The sequence below is a fragment of the Elaeis guineensis genome, chromosome 16, assembly GCF_000442705.2.
Source record: "Elaeis guineensis isolate ETL-2024a chromosome 16, EG11, whole genome shotgun sequence".
In the NCBI taxonomy this organism is placed as follows: Eukaryota; Viridiplantae; Streptophyta; class Magnoliopsida; order Arecales; family Arecaceae; genus Elaeis; species Elaeis guineensis.
In genome coordinates this window covers 20194181-20210881 of record NC_026008.2, presented here as the reverse complement: position 1 = coordinate 20210881, position 16701 = coordinate 20194181, and positions in this window count along the sequence as shown.

Genomic DNA, 16701 nt, shown 5'->3' with positions numbered 1-16701 from the left:
CAGTTCGTAAAAATATTGGGAAAAACTTTAGACTAAAGTCCAAGTCTTTAGTATTAATTTATGTACTAATAGAGGTCTCGTTTTCCTTTAAGCAGCTATGGCCACTACCCTGTCGCTCCGGTCATTATTAGATAATGACAAGCTCATGGGACCCAATTTCGATAGCTGGTATCAAAAATTGAAAATCGTCCTTGAGCATGAACGGATCCTTTATGTAGTAACGGATCCAGCACCTGAGGAGCCAGCTCCGAACGCTAGTAAAGCGATCCGAGACACTTACTTGAAGTGGCTCAATGACCGCACCACCGTTCGATGTATTATGCTGGCAGCAATGAATGACGAGTTCAGCCGAAGGTTTGAGAACGCCCAGCCACAGGAGATGCTTCAAATGTTGAACGACTCCTTTGGCACGCCTGACGACGTTGAAAGGCACAAAACTAGTTGTGCTATTTTCAATGCTCGGATGAGGGATGGGGCCTCAGTCACTGATCATGTACTGTATATGATCGAGATGATTGAGTGCCTAAGCAAATTGGGCTTTCCTCTGCACGAGCAGCTCGGTAAGGATGCGATCCTTAATTCCTTGCCCAAGTCCTTCCTCCCATTCCTTACTCATTTTCGAATGACAAAGCCTGCAGTAAACTACCACGGATTGTTGGGGTTGCTGCAGAACTTTGAGAAGGATCACCAACTCCATAAGGAGTCGGTGAATGTAGTGGGAGGGTCTTCTTCTCGTCGTCAACCCTTTGGGAAGGGGAAGAAGAACAAGAAGAAGAAAAATAAGAAGGTGCAATCTCATGCTGGGACAGTAGCACGGGGTCAGACCAAGAAGCGCAAGCATGACCAGAGCCAGGCGGAGTGCTTCTTTTGCAAGAAGCACGGGCATTGGAAGAGGAACTGTCCTCAATACATTGCCTCCCTGGACCCGAACAGGCCAAAGAAGAAGCAAAGTAATTATATGATAACTCCTTGCAACTTTTCGATTTGTGATACTACTGCCTGGGTATTGGATACCGGAAGCCCTTATCATATTTGTAATTCGATGCAGGGTCTGCAGGTCAGTAGGAGATTTGATGAAGGCGAGAGGTTCCTGAATGTTGGAGATGGAAGCAAAGTTCTAGTTCTAGCTTTAGGAATCATGAGTCTTGTAATCAATTCTCGTAATGTAATTCTGAGTGAATGTCACTATTGTCCAAGTTTTTTATTAAATATTATTTCTGTAGGCCTTTTGGCCATGTACGGTTATGATTTTTTAATAAAAGGAAATATTTGCAATATCATTTTGAATGGTGTTACAATATTTGTTGGATAATTAAATAATGGAATTTGTTGCTCCTAGATTGATTTTGATGATTACAAAGCAGATTGAAGGGATACAAATAATTTTAAAATAAAAAAGTCCTTATGCTCTTCAAGGGCAAAATTATAATTTTACTAAAATTTTGATTTGATAGTATCATTTGATAGAACAAATAATTTGTAAACTATTGATGAAAATTTCATTGTATTTGGACTTATATTTTTGAAGTTATGAAGGTTTGAAGTGCATGAGTCGACTCATGAGTCAACTCATGGCACTGTGAGCTGATTGGCACGCAAAAAATTTTCATGGCACGCTGGATTTTTGACTTGGCACGACCTGTGAGTCGACTCATGAGTCGACCCACAAGGCATGAGTCGACTCATGAGTCGACCTCTACTGATTTGAGCCGAAAAATCCAAAAATCAGACCTTCTGGTCTGTGCAACAGAAGTCGACTCATGAGTCGACTCCTGATGCATGAGTCGACTCATGAGTCGACCCCTGCGATGGAAAATATCAGCAACGGCTATTTTTTTGCCCATTTTAATTGCCATTTATGCTTCCTAAAATTGCTCTAACGGCTCTTTATCTACCTAAATTATTTTCTCTTGCTTCTAATGCTACAAAATGCTTGAAATGGTGAAAGAAATTACAGTTTAAATAGCAGATCAAATTGGAGAGAAAAAGAAGAAGATCAATCGGCAGATCAAAGAGAGAAGAACAGAAGAGAGGATCCAAAATCTGCACTAAAAAGCCTGAGATCAACGAAAAATCCAAAAAGAAAAAGAGAGAGGATCCACAATATACCAGAGAGATTGTGAAAGAGAAAAGCAAGAGCTTTCAAGGAGAGAATTCTTCACGCCTATTGTTTCAACCTTGATCTAGAGATCGTTCAAAGCTTTCAAGAGATCTTCAATCAACAATCAACCTCTTCTCAAGCGTTCAAGCGTTCATCCACTTTGAGAAAATCCGAAAAAGGGGTTCTTCATTTGAGTAAAGCTTTTATTGTTATATTCGCTCATTTAAGGAGCTGTTATTGTATTAATCTGTGCTCAAAATTTTCTAACTCTTTGTGAGTTTTTGTTCTTATTTTTGGAGGATTTCCAAAACAAGGAAAGGTTGATCTGAACCTGAAATCGGAGTGTTTTGGGTTTACTTGTACCCGAGAAACAAGTGATCTAGCTTGGGATAGCTAGTGTCGGAGTTTCCGACGTTTTGTATTCGGGTTGAATACAAAGTATAGTGGATTGAAATTCCCAAGTAGGATCTTGGGGAGTGGATGTAGGTGCAAGGTTAGCACCGAACCACTATAAATCCTTGTGTTTGTGGTGTGCTTTATCGCTTTATCTTATTTCTTTATTATATCCTTGCAATACTGCTTTAGGTAATTAATATTGATTTAAAGTCTTTGTTTTGTTCTTCATAAGTAATCAGTTGGGCTTAAATTTTTTAGAAACCCAATTCACCCCCCCTCTTGGGTTGCATAGCTGGGCAACAAGTGGTATCAGAGCCGGTGCTCTAGCCCTTCTTTGATCTAACAATCAAAGAGCCAAAGATCTATGGCAACCCATGTCGGTACTTCTCTAGCCGAGGGGCAATCTACAAACCGACCTCCACTTTTCAATGGGTCTAATTACACCTATTGGAAAGCTCGGATGAAGATATTCATACAAGCACTTGACTATGATATGTGGAGTATCATAGTGAACGGTCCTCACACACCCACCAAGATTATAGATGGTGAGGAGTCAACCAAACCCGAAAAAGAATGGGATGAGGTTGACAAGAAATTGGCACAATTAAATGCCAAAGCCATGAATGTCCTTTATTGTGCACTAGATGCAAGTGAATTTAATCGCATTTCTACTTGTGCATCTGCTAAAGAAATATGGGATAGGTTAGAAGTAACCCATGAGAGAACAAATCAAGTAAAAGAGTCTAAAATAAACATGCTTGTACATAAATATGAATTGTTCAAAATAGAGCATGATGAGTCCATAACTGCTATGTTTACTCGTTTTACTGATATAATCAATGGTTTAAAGAGTCTTGGCAAATCTTATACTAACAGTGAACTTGTAAGGAAGATTCTCAGATCACTGTCAAGAACTTGGGAAGCCAAGGTGACTGCCATCCAAGAAGCAAAGGACTTGAATACTCTACCTCTAGAAGAGCTTCTTGGATCCTTGATGACTCATGAACTTAGCATGAAGCAACATCAAGAGGATGAAATCAAAAAGAAAAGAACCATTGCCCTCAAATCCACAACTTTGCCTGATTATGAAATGGATGAATCTGAAGATGAAGAACAGGATGAAGAGATGGCTCTCATCACCCGAAAATTTAAGAAGTTTCTAAGAAAAAGGAAACAGGGGATGAGAAAGAAATTCACAAAAGGGGATCAAAGCAAAGAAAAGGAGAAAGATCAACCCCCTATATGCTACGAGTGCAAGAAGCCAGGACATTTCAGATCCGAATGTCCACAATTGAAGAAAGGTCCAAAGAAGTTCAAAAAGAAGGCAATGATGGCGACCTGGAGTGCGAGTGATGACTCAAGCTCCGACGAGGAAACCTCAACAGAACAAGCCAATCTGTGCCTGATGGCACATGAAAATGAGGTAACTTCTGAATCCACTAGTGAATTTACTTTTGAAAAATTGCATGAAGCATTTTATGATTCAATTGATGAATTAAAGAAACTAGGGAAGAAAAACAAAGAGCTGAAATTGGAAAATCAGTCCTTAGTGAAACAAGCTGAAAATCTTTCAATTGAAAAATTTACCTTGATTCAAGAAAATCAAAACTTAAAGGATGAAATGAACAAGCTGAAATCTATAGTAGATAAGTTCACCTTAAGTTCAAACAAACTAAATATGATCCTTGAAAATCAGAAAGCTATATATGATAAGGCTGGACTTGGTTATAAACCCCTGAAGAAACAAAAATTTCTGAAGGATATTTATGTAAATTATTCAAGTAACAAGTCTACAAATATTACTTGTTTTAAATGTGGAAGAACAGGACATAAATCATACACATGTCTTATTAACAAATATGCAAACACAAAGAAAATATGGGTTCCAAAAGGAACCATTCTGACTAACCTGAAAGGACCCAAGAAAGCTTGGGTACCTAAGACAGAAACGTGACCTTTGCTTGCAGGTGTGTCTAGCATCCCAAGAAGGAAACAGAAAATGGTATCTTGACAGCGGATGCTCGAGACACATGACTGGTGATGAATCACAATTCATCACGCTTGATGCTAAGGATGGAGGGATGGTCACCTTTGGAGATAATGGCAAAGGAAAGATCATCGGGATAGGTAACATTGGTATCACTCCCTCCAAATACATTGAGAATGTTTTATTAGTTAAAGGTTTAAAGCATAACTTACTTAGCATTAGTCAATTCTGTGATAAAGGTTATAAAGTAAGTTTTGAATCATCTGTTTGCATTGTGACGAGTCCTATTAACGATGGCATTAAATTTATAGGACATAGGCATGGCAATGTTTATATGGTAGACTTGAATGATTTAACTAAATTAGACATGCAATGCCTAGTTTCCTTAAATGCTAAAATAAATGAGACTAGTTGGCTGTGGCATCGTAGACTTGCACACATTAGCATGCATTCTCTCTCAAAATTAATTAAAAAAGATTTAGTTCTCGGTTTGCCAAAGCTGAATTTTGAAAAGGATAGAATTTGTGATGCATGCCAATTAGGTAAACAAACTAGAGTATCATTTAAATCCAAAAATACTGTTTCAACTTCTAGACCTTTAGAGCTCTTACATATGGATTTATTTGGACCAACAAGAACCACCAGTCTAGGAGGAAAACGATATGGCTTTGTAATTATAGATGATTATTCTCGTTTTACTTGGATTTTCTTTTTAGCTCACAAAAATAAAACTTTTCAAATTTTCACGAAATTTTATCGAAAAGTCACTAATGAAAAAGGGTTTTCAATTCAAAATATTAGAAGTGATCATGGAACAGAATTTGAAAATCATGACTTTAAAAATTTTTATGATGAAAATGGAATTGGCCATAACTTCTCTGCTCCTAGGACACCCCAATAGAATGGGGTAGTAGAAAGGAAAAATAGAACCTTAGAAGAAATGGCCCGTACCATGCTTTGTGAAAGCAACCTTCCAAGATATTTTTGGACAGAAGCTATTAACACAGCATGTTACATTTTAAATCGTGCTTTAATTAGACAATTTTTAAAGAAAACCCCCTATGAACTTTGGAAAGGAAGAAAACCAAATATTGTATATTTTCATGTTTTTGGTTGCCGATGTTTTGTATTAAATAATGGCAAAGAAAAACTTGATAAATTTGATGCAAAATCAGATGAAGCAATCTTTCTAGGTTACTCCTCCACTAGTAAAGCATTTAGAGTTTTCAACAAAAGAACTTTAGTAGTTGAGGAGTCCATACATGTTGTTTTCGATGAATCTAACGATCTTCCTTCAAGAAAGAATGAGGGTGTTGATGATGCAGATCCACTAATAGAAGGTATAAAAGAGATCACTCTGAAAGATTCAGCAACTCCAGAAGACAAGGATCAAGAAGACGAACAAAATGAAAGAGGTGAAGAAATTCAAGAACAACCTCAAGGTACAAATGACTTACCCAAGGAATGGAGGTATGTTCACAACCACCCTAAGGAGTTAATAATTGGTGATCCTATGCATGGGGTAAAAATCCGTTCTTCACTTAGAGATGTACTTAATCATTGTGCATTTGTATCTCAACTTGAACCTAAAACTTTTGAAGAAGCTGAAAATGATCATAACTGGATTAATGCTATGCAAGAAGAACTTAATCAATTTGAAAGAAATAATGTTTGGACCTTAGTAACAAGACCTAAAGATTATTCAATAATTGGCACAAAATGGGTCTTTAGAAACAAATTAGATGAGCATGGAAATGTAATTAGAAATAAAGCAAGACTGGTTGCTAAGGGATATAATCAAGAAGAAGGAATTGATTTTGATGAAACCTTTGCACCTGTTGCTAGATTAGAAGCCATTAGACTTCTACTTGCTTATGCTTGCTTTATGAAATTCAAACTATTTCAAATGGATGTTAAAAGTGTATTTTTAAATGGATATATTTCTGAAGAAGTATATGTAAAACAACCCCCTGGATTTGAAAATCATGCTTTTCCCAATCATGTCTTTAGATTAAATAAAGCTTTATATGGTCTAAAACAAGCACCTAGAGCATGGTATGAAAGGCTAAGCAAATTTCTACTAAATAATGGTTTCTCAAGAGGCAATGTAGATACAACCCTATTTATTAAAAGAAACCAAAATGATATGCTAATTATACAAATTTATGTTGATGACATAATTTTTGGGTCTACTAATGAATCCTTTTGTCAAGACTTTGCTAAGCTTATGCAGGGAGAGTTCGAGATGAGCATGATGGGAGAACTCACCTTCTTCCTCAGACTCCAAATCAAACAATCAAAAGAGAGAATCTCCATCACCCAAAGCAAGTACACCAAGGAACTACTCAAAAGATTTGGAATGGAGAACTGCAAACCAATTGGCACACCAATGAGTCCCTCAAGTAAGCTTGACAAGGATGATGAAGGTAAAAGCGTAGACTTAAAATACTATAGAGGTATGATTGGCTCATTATTATATCTAACTGCAAGTAGGCCTGATATCATGTTTAGTGTTTGCTTATGTGCTAGATATCAATCTAATCCTAAGGAATCTCATTTGAATGCTGTTAAAAGAATCCTTAGATACTTAAATGGTACACAAACTATAGGGTTATGGTACTCTAAGGACTCACAAATTAATTTGTTAGGATATTCAGATGCTGATTTTGCTGGATGTAAATTAGATAGAAAAAGCACAAGTGGAACTTGCCAATTTCTTGGAGTTAACCTAATCTCATGGTTTAGCAAGAAACAAAATTCGATGGCACTGTCTACGGCTGAGGCCGAATACATTGCAGCCGGAAGTTGTTGTGCTCAAATCTTGTGGATTAAGCAACAACTCGAAGATTTTGGAATCAAACTTAATGAAACACCAATAAGATGTGACAACACAAGTGCCATAAATCTATCTAAAAATCCAATACAACACTCAAGATCCAAACATATTGAAATAAGACATCATTTTATAAGAGAACATGTTCAAAACAAAAATGTAATTCTTGAATATGTTTGCACTGAAAATCAATTAGCCGATATCTTTACAAAGGCCCTTAGTGAGGATAGATTCTGTGAAATTAGGAGAAATCTAGGAATTCTAGATCCATTTGCCTAAAATTTCTCAATTTTCAAAGAATTGATTAGAGCTCAATTTTCAACATCCATCCTGGTCCCAAAAGCTCAGATTTATTATTCTAAAAACTTATCATTGAGAAAAATTCCTTCTCCCAAAATTTTGAATTTTTTTGGAATTTATTTGCATTTTTGCTGAATTTCTGAACTTCATGAGTCGACCCCCATGAGTCGACTCAATGGCAAACTTGTAAATCCCACAAACTTCCCACGGGCTCATTGTTTTTAAACGGAACCCTGTTTGTGAGACGACTCATCTTCTCATCGTCTTCCTTCCGAAAGCCGTTCTTTCCAACTCTTTCTTGCTCCAAAACCAAGGATTTATCTCGAGGCAATTCTCCCTCCTACTCTCCACCAAAAATCGCCTCCTTGGAAAAGAGATTTCTCATGCTTTCTCGCATTGCTCGGCGCGGTTGGAACGTGCCCTAGCACTTCATCGAACTTCCAAAATCCACTTCTTTTCTTCACTAAAATTCCTCTTTACTCTCTTGTGATCCCTCCTCCTCTCAATTCAAGTCTTCTTGTCTGCTACTTTATTGGTTATGGCTCCAAAGATGAAGCTTCCCCAAAGAAGGAAATCAATCCGTGAGCCTGAAGAAGTTATCCGAAAGAAAAGGCATGCTCAGTCTTCAACTGTTCCCACTCCAGTTTCAGTACCTGCTCAAGGTCTCTCTCAATCCTCCATAAGCCCCAGTGTAAATCCTCTTTCTGATAGAAAAGTAGAAATCGAGAAAAATATAGATTTTCGATTCTTTGAGAAAGAAGGCTTTACTTTTGCTACCAAGATCAAAAATCAAGGATGGGAACTCTATTGCTCTCTTAAGGAAGTCACCTATGTTGACCTTGTTAGAGACTTCTACCAGAACCTACATTATGGAAACGGGTCAGTGACTTCAACAGTCAAGGGGATTGACATATGCTTGGATTCTAGGATATTGGGAGATATACTTCAGTTGCCTAGTGAAGGATACTCATATATGGAACTCCCAATTAAAGAAGAAGGGATCAGAATTATTTTAGGAGAAACCTTTTCAGGAAATTTAAACAAATTGGATGCAAAGCTATTATCCATTGAGATGAGGGTCCTGCATCAGATTGTAACAAAACTCTTCTTTCCTAGGAGTGGTAGGCATGATCTACTATCTGGCAGAGATGTATGTGTCATGTTTCATATCATCACTCAGACCCCCCTAAACCTTCCTGCACTTATGATAGAGGCCATGAGAGAAACTTTGAACAGATCCAAGGCACACTTGCCTTATGGTATGGCCCTTACTAGAGTATTTAGGAGGTTTGGAGTTAGCTGTGAGGGGGAGACACCTACCAAACTCTCACATGTGGACACTTTCAACCAACACAGCCTGCACCGAATGGGAATTACAAAGACTGTTGGTGGTTGGATCAAGGGCTCTGAAGAAAGAGCTGAGGAGAGAGCTGAGGAAAGAGCTGAAGACAGAACTGAAGGCAGAGTAGAAGAAGAAGGTCCATCTTCTCCTGTACATGACTTCAGGGAAGCATCACCGGATACCCAGTTCATTCCTGATACTGAGGCTGGCCCTTCTGAGTTTACTAGGATGCCCACACCAGTGTATCAGCCAGAGAGCAGAGCACCTCATTCAGAGTTCAGACTGGCTGACGATCAGATCGAGCATATATCTCAGCGTGTGGCTTCTTTGCTGTCTAGCCAGTGGGGTAGTACTTCTTTTGCACCTGGAGCTACCTCTTCTGATCAGACCATTACTCCCCACATCTCCACTGTGTTTCAGATGATATCAGATCAGTCCATCAGGATCCAGCAGCTTGAGGACACAGTCTGGAGACTGACTGGCAGAGTTCTTGACTTGCAGGGGCAAGTCCTTGCATTGGCCCATCCCCAGCCACAGGAGTCTACTATTGAGGTCACAGACCTCACTGCAGAGGCTGGCAGGCTCAGAGGAGCTCTAGAAGGTGGATATGAATTACTGAGGAAAGAAATCCGAGGATCGAGTGAGCATGCTACCACCCAGTTCACTGCTCTACTTCAATCTGTTTCCAGAGCACTGAACGTACTCGATTCTATCAGACTCATGGTATCAGCCCTAGCATCTCAGCATTCTCAGCCACCCAGTTCATCTCGCTCTCTTGCTCGTGGCAGAGGCAGACGGGGTAGAGGACGCACTTCTGATCCATCATCTCCTCACCCTATATCTGATGACTCCGATCATTGACTTATCTTGATCTTTACTAGATCCTAGGTGTTAGTGTCTTGTTCTAGGATCTATACCTTGGGGCCATGTATTGACATTTAGCTGGTTGAATTTTATGTATTGAAACAAGTATGATATTAATGGAATCATCTTTTACCTATATTTCTACCTCTTTGTAATGATATCGATCATATTTTGGTTATATATTTTCTTCTTATGGAAATATTGTCTTCTCCTTGTTGTTGTTTGCTGTTGATAATTGCTATATTAAGGGGGAGCAAACATCTGTGAAAAACTCAAAAGGGGAAGAAATTAAAGAATGTTTCAGAAAAAGAATGTTTGATGATGTCAAAAAGGTAGAGAAATTAAACAAAAACAAAAATTGAAATTAAAAAAAAAATAAAACCCTAAATTATGAGAAAAAGGGGGAGAAATTAAAGAAAAACAAGAATTGAAAGATTAAACCAAACTAGAGAAATTAAACAAAAACAAGAATTGAAAGATTAAACCAAACTGGAGAAATTAAACAAAAACAAGAATTGAAAGATTAAACCAAACTTGAGAAATTAAACAAAAATTGGAAGATTAAAAAATATATTGGGAAACAAATATTGAAGAAATTAAACAAAACTTTGAAAAATTTGGTATCGAAATTTGGTATCAGACAGAACTTAAACTAAAAGCCATCCATCAAAAGCAAAATCATAAGTACAATGCAAATAAGTATTTTTTTATATGCTCTGATATATTTCAAAATTCAAACTTGCTCTGATACATCTTTTGAAATTTTATACAACTTAAGAAATTTGATTTACTCTGATACACCCTAAAATTTCTTTTAACTTGCTCTGATACATGATAAAATTTGAGCTGATACAGTGTGAAAGTTTCTCTGATATATTATGACATTTGCTCTAATACAGTGTGAAATTTTCTCTGATATATTATAACATTTGCTCTGATACAGTGTGAAATTTTCTCTGACATTTGCTCTGATACAGTGTGAAATTTTCTCTAACATTTGCTCTAATACAGTGTGAAATTTTCTCTGATATATTATAAAATTTTCTTGCTCTGATACATTGTAAAATCTTTTCTGATATCATTGTAAAAATTATTTTTCTTGCTCTGATACATTGCAAAAGTTATTTATCTTCTCTTGCTCTGATATATCTTAAACTCAAAATGATCTAATACCCTTTTCAAATCTTTAAGAAAATGGACAAACTATTTTTGCATTTATATTACATGCCAAAAGAATCATACTCTTTTCAAGCATATACACCTATAATGGATTCTTTTGAAATTAATGCATTAACATAAATATTTTTATTCAAATGTTTTGTCATCATCAAAAAGGGGGAGATTATTGCTCCTAGATTGATTTTGATGATTACAAAGCAGATTGAAGGGATACAAATAATTTTAAAATGAAAAAGTCCTTATGCTCTTCAAGGGCAAAATCATAATTTCACTAAAATTCTGATTTGATAGTATCATTTGATAGAACAAATGATTTGTAAACTATTGGTGAAAATTTCATTGTATTTGGACTTATATTTTTGAAGTTATGAAGGTTTGAAGTGCATGAGTCGACTCATAAGTCAACTCATGGCACTGTGAGCTGATTGGCATGCAAAAAATTTCCATGGCACGCTGGATTTTTGACTTGGCACGATCTGTGAGTCGACTCACGAGTCGACCCACAAGGCATGAGTCGACTCATGAGTCGACCTCTGCTGATTTGAGCCGAAAAATCTAGAAATCAGACCTTCTGGTCTGTGCAACAGAAGTCGACTCATGAGTCGACTCATGAGTCGACCCCTGCGACGGAAAATATCAGCAACGGCTATTTTTTTGCCCATTTTAATTGCCATTTATGCTTCCTAAAATTGCTCTAACGGCTCTTTATCTACCTAAATTGTTTTCTCTTGCTTCTAATGCTACAAAATGCTTGAAATGGTGAAAGAAATTGCAGTTTAAATAGCAGATCAAATTGGAGAGAAAAAGAAGAAGATCAATCGACAGATCAAAGAGAGAAGAACAGAAGAGAGGATCCAAAATCTGCACTAAAAAGCCTGAGATCAACGAAAAATCCAAAAAGAAAAAGAGAGAGGATCCACAATATACCAGAGAGATTGTGAAAGAGAAAAGCAAGAGCTTTCAAGGAGAGAATTCTTCACGCCTATTGTTTCAACCTTGATCTAGAGATCGTTCAAAGCTTTCAAGAGATCTTCAATCAACAATCAACCTCTTCTCAAGCGTTCAAGCGTTCATCCACTTTGAGAAAATCCGAAAAAGGGGTTCTTCATTTGAGTAAAGCTTTTATTGTTATATTCGCTCATTTAAGGAGCTGTTATTGTATTAATCTGTGCTCAAAATTTTCTAACTCTTTGTGAGTTTTTGTTCTTGTTTTTGGAGGATTTTCAAAACAAAGAAAGGTTGATCCGAACCTGAAATCGGATTATTTTGGGTTTACTTGTACCCGAGAAACAAGTGATCTAGCTTGGGATAGCTAGTGTCGGAGTTTTCGACATTTTGTATTCGGGTTGAATACAAAGTATAGTGGATTGAAATTCTCAAGTAGGATCTTGGGGAGTGGATGTAAGTGCAAGGTTAGCACCGAACCACTATAAATCCTTGTGTTTGTGGTGTGCTTTATCGCTTTATCTTATTTCTTTATTATATCCTTGCAATACTGCTTTAGGTAATTAATATTGATTTAAAGTCTTTGTTTTGTTCTTCATAAGTAATCAGTTGGGCTTAAATTTTTTAGAAACCCAATTCACCCCCCCCTCTTGGGTTGCATAGCTGGGCAACAGAATTTACTTACTATCACAGCCTGTTAATGTGGTTCAAAAATTCGATAAACGCTCTAGAATAGATAATGTGTCAGAAGTCTACCTTTGGCACTGTAGGCTAGGTCATATCAATAAGAACAGGATAAACAGGTTGGCTCAAGAAGGAATTCTTGAAGTTAGTGATTGTGAATCACTTCCAACCTGTGAGTGCTGTCTTCTTGGAAAGATGACCAAGTCACCTTTTACTGGAAAAGGTGAGCGAGCCAGTGAACTCTTAGGTCTGGTACATTCTGATGTATGTGGACCCATGAGCTCAAGTGCAAGAGGTGGATTTTTCTACTTCATAACCTTCACATACGACCTATCTAGGTATGGGTATGTCTATTTAATGAAGCATAAGTCGGAATCATTTGAAATGTTCAAACTATTCCGAAATGAGGTAGAAAAATAAACTGGGAAGTGTATTAAAACTCTTCGATCTGATCGAGGAGGTGAATACCTTTCCAATGAGTTTCTGACGTATCTAGGGGAGAATGGGATTCTCTCTCAGTGGATTCCTCCTGGAACACCACAGCATAATGGTGTGTCTGAAAGGAGGAATCGGATCCTGTTAGACATGGTTCGATCCATGATGGGGTTTGCTGGTCTGCCGATCTCCCTCTGGGGATATGCGCTCGAATCGGCTTGTTACCTTCTAAATAGAGTTCCGAGTAAGTCTGTAGCCAAAACGCCATATGAGATATGGATAGGACGTAAGCCAGTACTCTCGCACCTTAGGGTTTGGGGGTGTCCGGCTTATGTTAAACGTTTAATTACAGACAAGCTTGGACCTAGGTCTAACAAGTGTAATTTTATAGGGTACCCAAAAGAGACCAAAGGGTATTATTTCTACCTTGCTGATGAGCAAAAGGTGTTTGTCAGCCTTAAGGCAATCTTTTTAGAAAAGGAGTTCCTTAGTGAAGGAACTATTGCCTCTAAAGTCGAACTTGACGAAGTTCGACAAGTGGAAAAACCGACACATGTTACTGAACCTGAACCGAATTTGATTAGATCAGATCCGGAGCCCATTGATTATGCACCCTTAAGGCGGTCTGGTAGAGTACCACATCAACCGGACAGATACTATGGTTTCTTGATCCGAGATGGTGATCCTATCGAACTTGATGAAAATGATGAGGATCCGATCACCTACATGGATGCAATGCAGAGACCTGACTCTGAGAAATGGCTAGAGGCCATGAAATCCGAAATGGAGTCCATGAAGGTCAACGATGTGTGGACATTGGTTGACCCACCCGAAGGAGTAAAACCCATAGGGTGTAAGTGGGTCTTCAAAAGGAAGAGGGGCGCAGACGGAAAGGTGGAGACCTATAAAGCCTGTCTGGTTGCCAAGGGATATCGTCAACGTTATGGTATAGACTATGACGAGATGTTTTCTCCTGTGGCAATGCTCAAATCCATTCGGATTATGCTTGCGATAGCTGCCCATCTGGACTATGAAATCTGACAGATGGATGTGAAGACAGCTTTCCTAAACGGAGAGCTGGACGAAGAGGTGTATATGATACAACCTGAAGGGTTCACATCCACAGATGAGTCTAAGGTGTGCAAGCTACAGAGGTCCATTTATGGACTTAAGCAGGCATCTCGGAGTTGGAACATACGTTTTGATAGGACGATCAAAACGTATGGCTTCGTTAAGAACGGAAAAGAACCCTGCATTTATAAGTGGGCTAATGGTCCAGCAGTAGTATTTCTTGTATTGTATGTGGATGACATTCTCTTAATCGGGAATGATGTCCCTGCATTACAGGGAATAAAGATTTGGCTATCGTCACAGTTCTCCATGAAGGATCTGGGAGAAGCTTCCTACATCCTAGGGATGAGGATCTATAGGGATAGATCCAAAAAGTTGCTTGGCTTATCCCAGTCCACGTACATTGATACTATGCTGAAAAGGTTCAGCATGGAAAATTCCAAGAAAGGCTATCTACCGATAGGCCATGGAATTTCTCTCTCGAAGAGGGATTGTCCGACAACACCTCAAGAGAGAGAGCGTATGGGTAGGATTCCATATGCTTCGACAGTGGGATCTATCATGTACGCCATGACATGTACACGACCAGATGTGGCATACTCACTAGGGGTAGTGAGTAGATACCAATCTGATCCAGGAGAGAATCACTGGAAGGTTGTTAAAACCATCCTGAAGTATTTGAGAAATACTAAGGACCAGTGGCTTATATATGGTGAATCGGACTTGAGACTTATAGGGTTTACAGACTCTAGTTTTCAGTCTGATCGAGATGATAGCAAGAGTGTGTCAGGATTTATTTTTACCCTTAATGGTGGGGCTGTCTGCTGGAAGAGTTCCAAGCAGCACACTGTGGCTGATTCAGTATGCGAGGCGGAGTATATTACTACATCAGATGCTGCCAAAGAAGCGGTGTGGCTGAGAAAATTCATCATCGAGCTCGGAGTAGCACCCTCCCTTGTTGGTCCAGTTCTGCTCTACTGCGACAGCTCTGGAGCCATTGCTCAGGCGAAGGAACCAAAGGCACACCAGCGGACGAAGCATATTCTGCGTCGCTACCATCTCATCCGGGAGATCGTGGATCGAGGTGACGTCGACCTTCAGAAGATCGACGGGAAGGAGAACCTGGCCGACCCATTCACTAAAGCCATTGCGGTGAAGGAGTTCAACGACTACAAGTCGAAGATGGGTATTAGATACTGCACCGATAGGCTTTAGGCCAAGTGGGAGATTGTTGGGAATAGTGTCCCAAAGCCAATCGTCAGCCTGTTGACGGTTGTGCTCCTTTTGTATTAGTACATGAATTATAAATAAATAAAAGTTATTTTGGTATTTTTTCATCACAAATGTTTCATCTTCTAATGAACTCCTGTGTTGTGGTGAAGTCCTTAGGACTATTTAGACTCGACAAAGGAGGATTTGTCGTTTAGTCCTTAAACATGTTCGCGACCAAATGATACGTTGTTACCAAGGATGACAATATTTATCGAGCATAGGTCATTGTGTGCCATATGGGTTGGTTGTCCTCATAACCAAAGAGTGTGGAGACACTAGTATGGCATACAGGTGAGATGTAATGGTACATCTGCACTGAACATGACCAACTCCGGCGCTATTTCTGCTGTCAAGATTTGCTCCGATGGGATATGGGTATAAATGTCCCTCCGACCTGAGACCGCCACGATGACTTGCAAGCAACTCACTGCACTTAGGCACTGGACTACCTGAATTTCTAATTCAGTGACGGAAGGTTGCTGGGTGTAGTCAAGTACTTGACTTGTCAGTGCGTGTGTCAAGATGGGATTGACCACTCCAGTTTAGGAGCTGTGTACAGTCATGTTTCAATTTAGCAAAACCTTGGGCAGGGTAGTCCTAGTGAGGAGTCACAGGACTAATTGAGTTGAGCACGATTCGGATGATATCATCAGGGTTGACAGTTTAACCCTGAGTCATCCTAAACACAGGGGTCAAAAGGGATGAATTATACGGTAACCATATTCACGTAGGTTCTGAATGTTGCGATTGCGATTATTCGACCTATCCGGTCGTCGGGTACCATTGCTAGATGGTCACTTCGATTAGTACAGAAATTGGTTCCTGTGCTACCGGCTTAGGTTCGAACCTGCGGGGTCACACACATTAGAGGTTCCTTTCTGATCTGATGGCTGATTATGAGTCTTATCTATCTGGAACTCTATGATTGAGAATTAGGATTCTCTAATCATGAGTTCCACACATTTTGGGTACCGGGGTCAAAATTTTGAATTTCGAATTTTGAATTTGAAATTTGAACTCTTTGATCAGAGTTTCATATCGATGGTCTCTGATGCCTGATTGCCTATCGGATTTGGACTCAACATTTATGAGAGGTTTAATTAGTGATTTAATTACTAATTAACTCAATTTGATTGAGTAATTATTTTTGGATCAAGTCCAATTGAATTGGATTCAGTTTGGATTGACCCGATTAGGTTAAATGTTGACCTAATCGCTAAGGTGGTTTAGTCCCTGATTTGATCAGGGGTTAGGTTTAGTTAATTTCTGATTTGATTAGAATTTTATTAAGC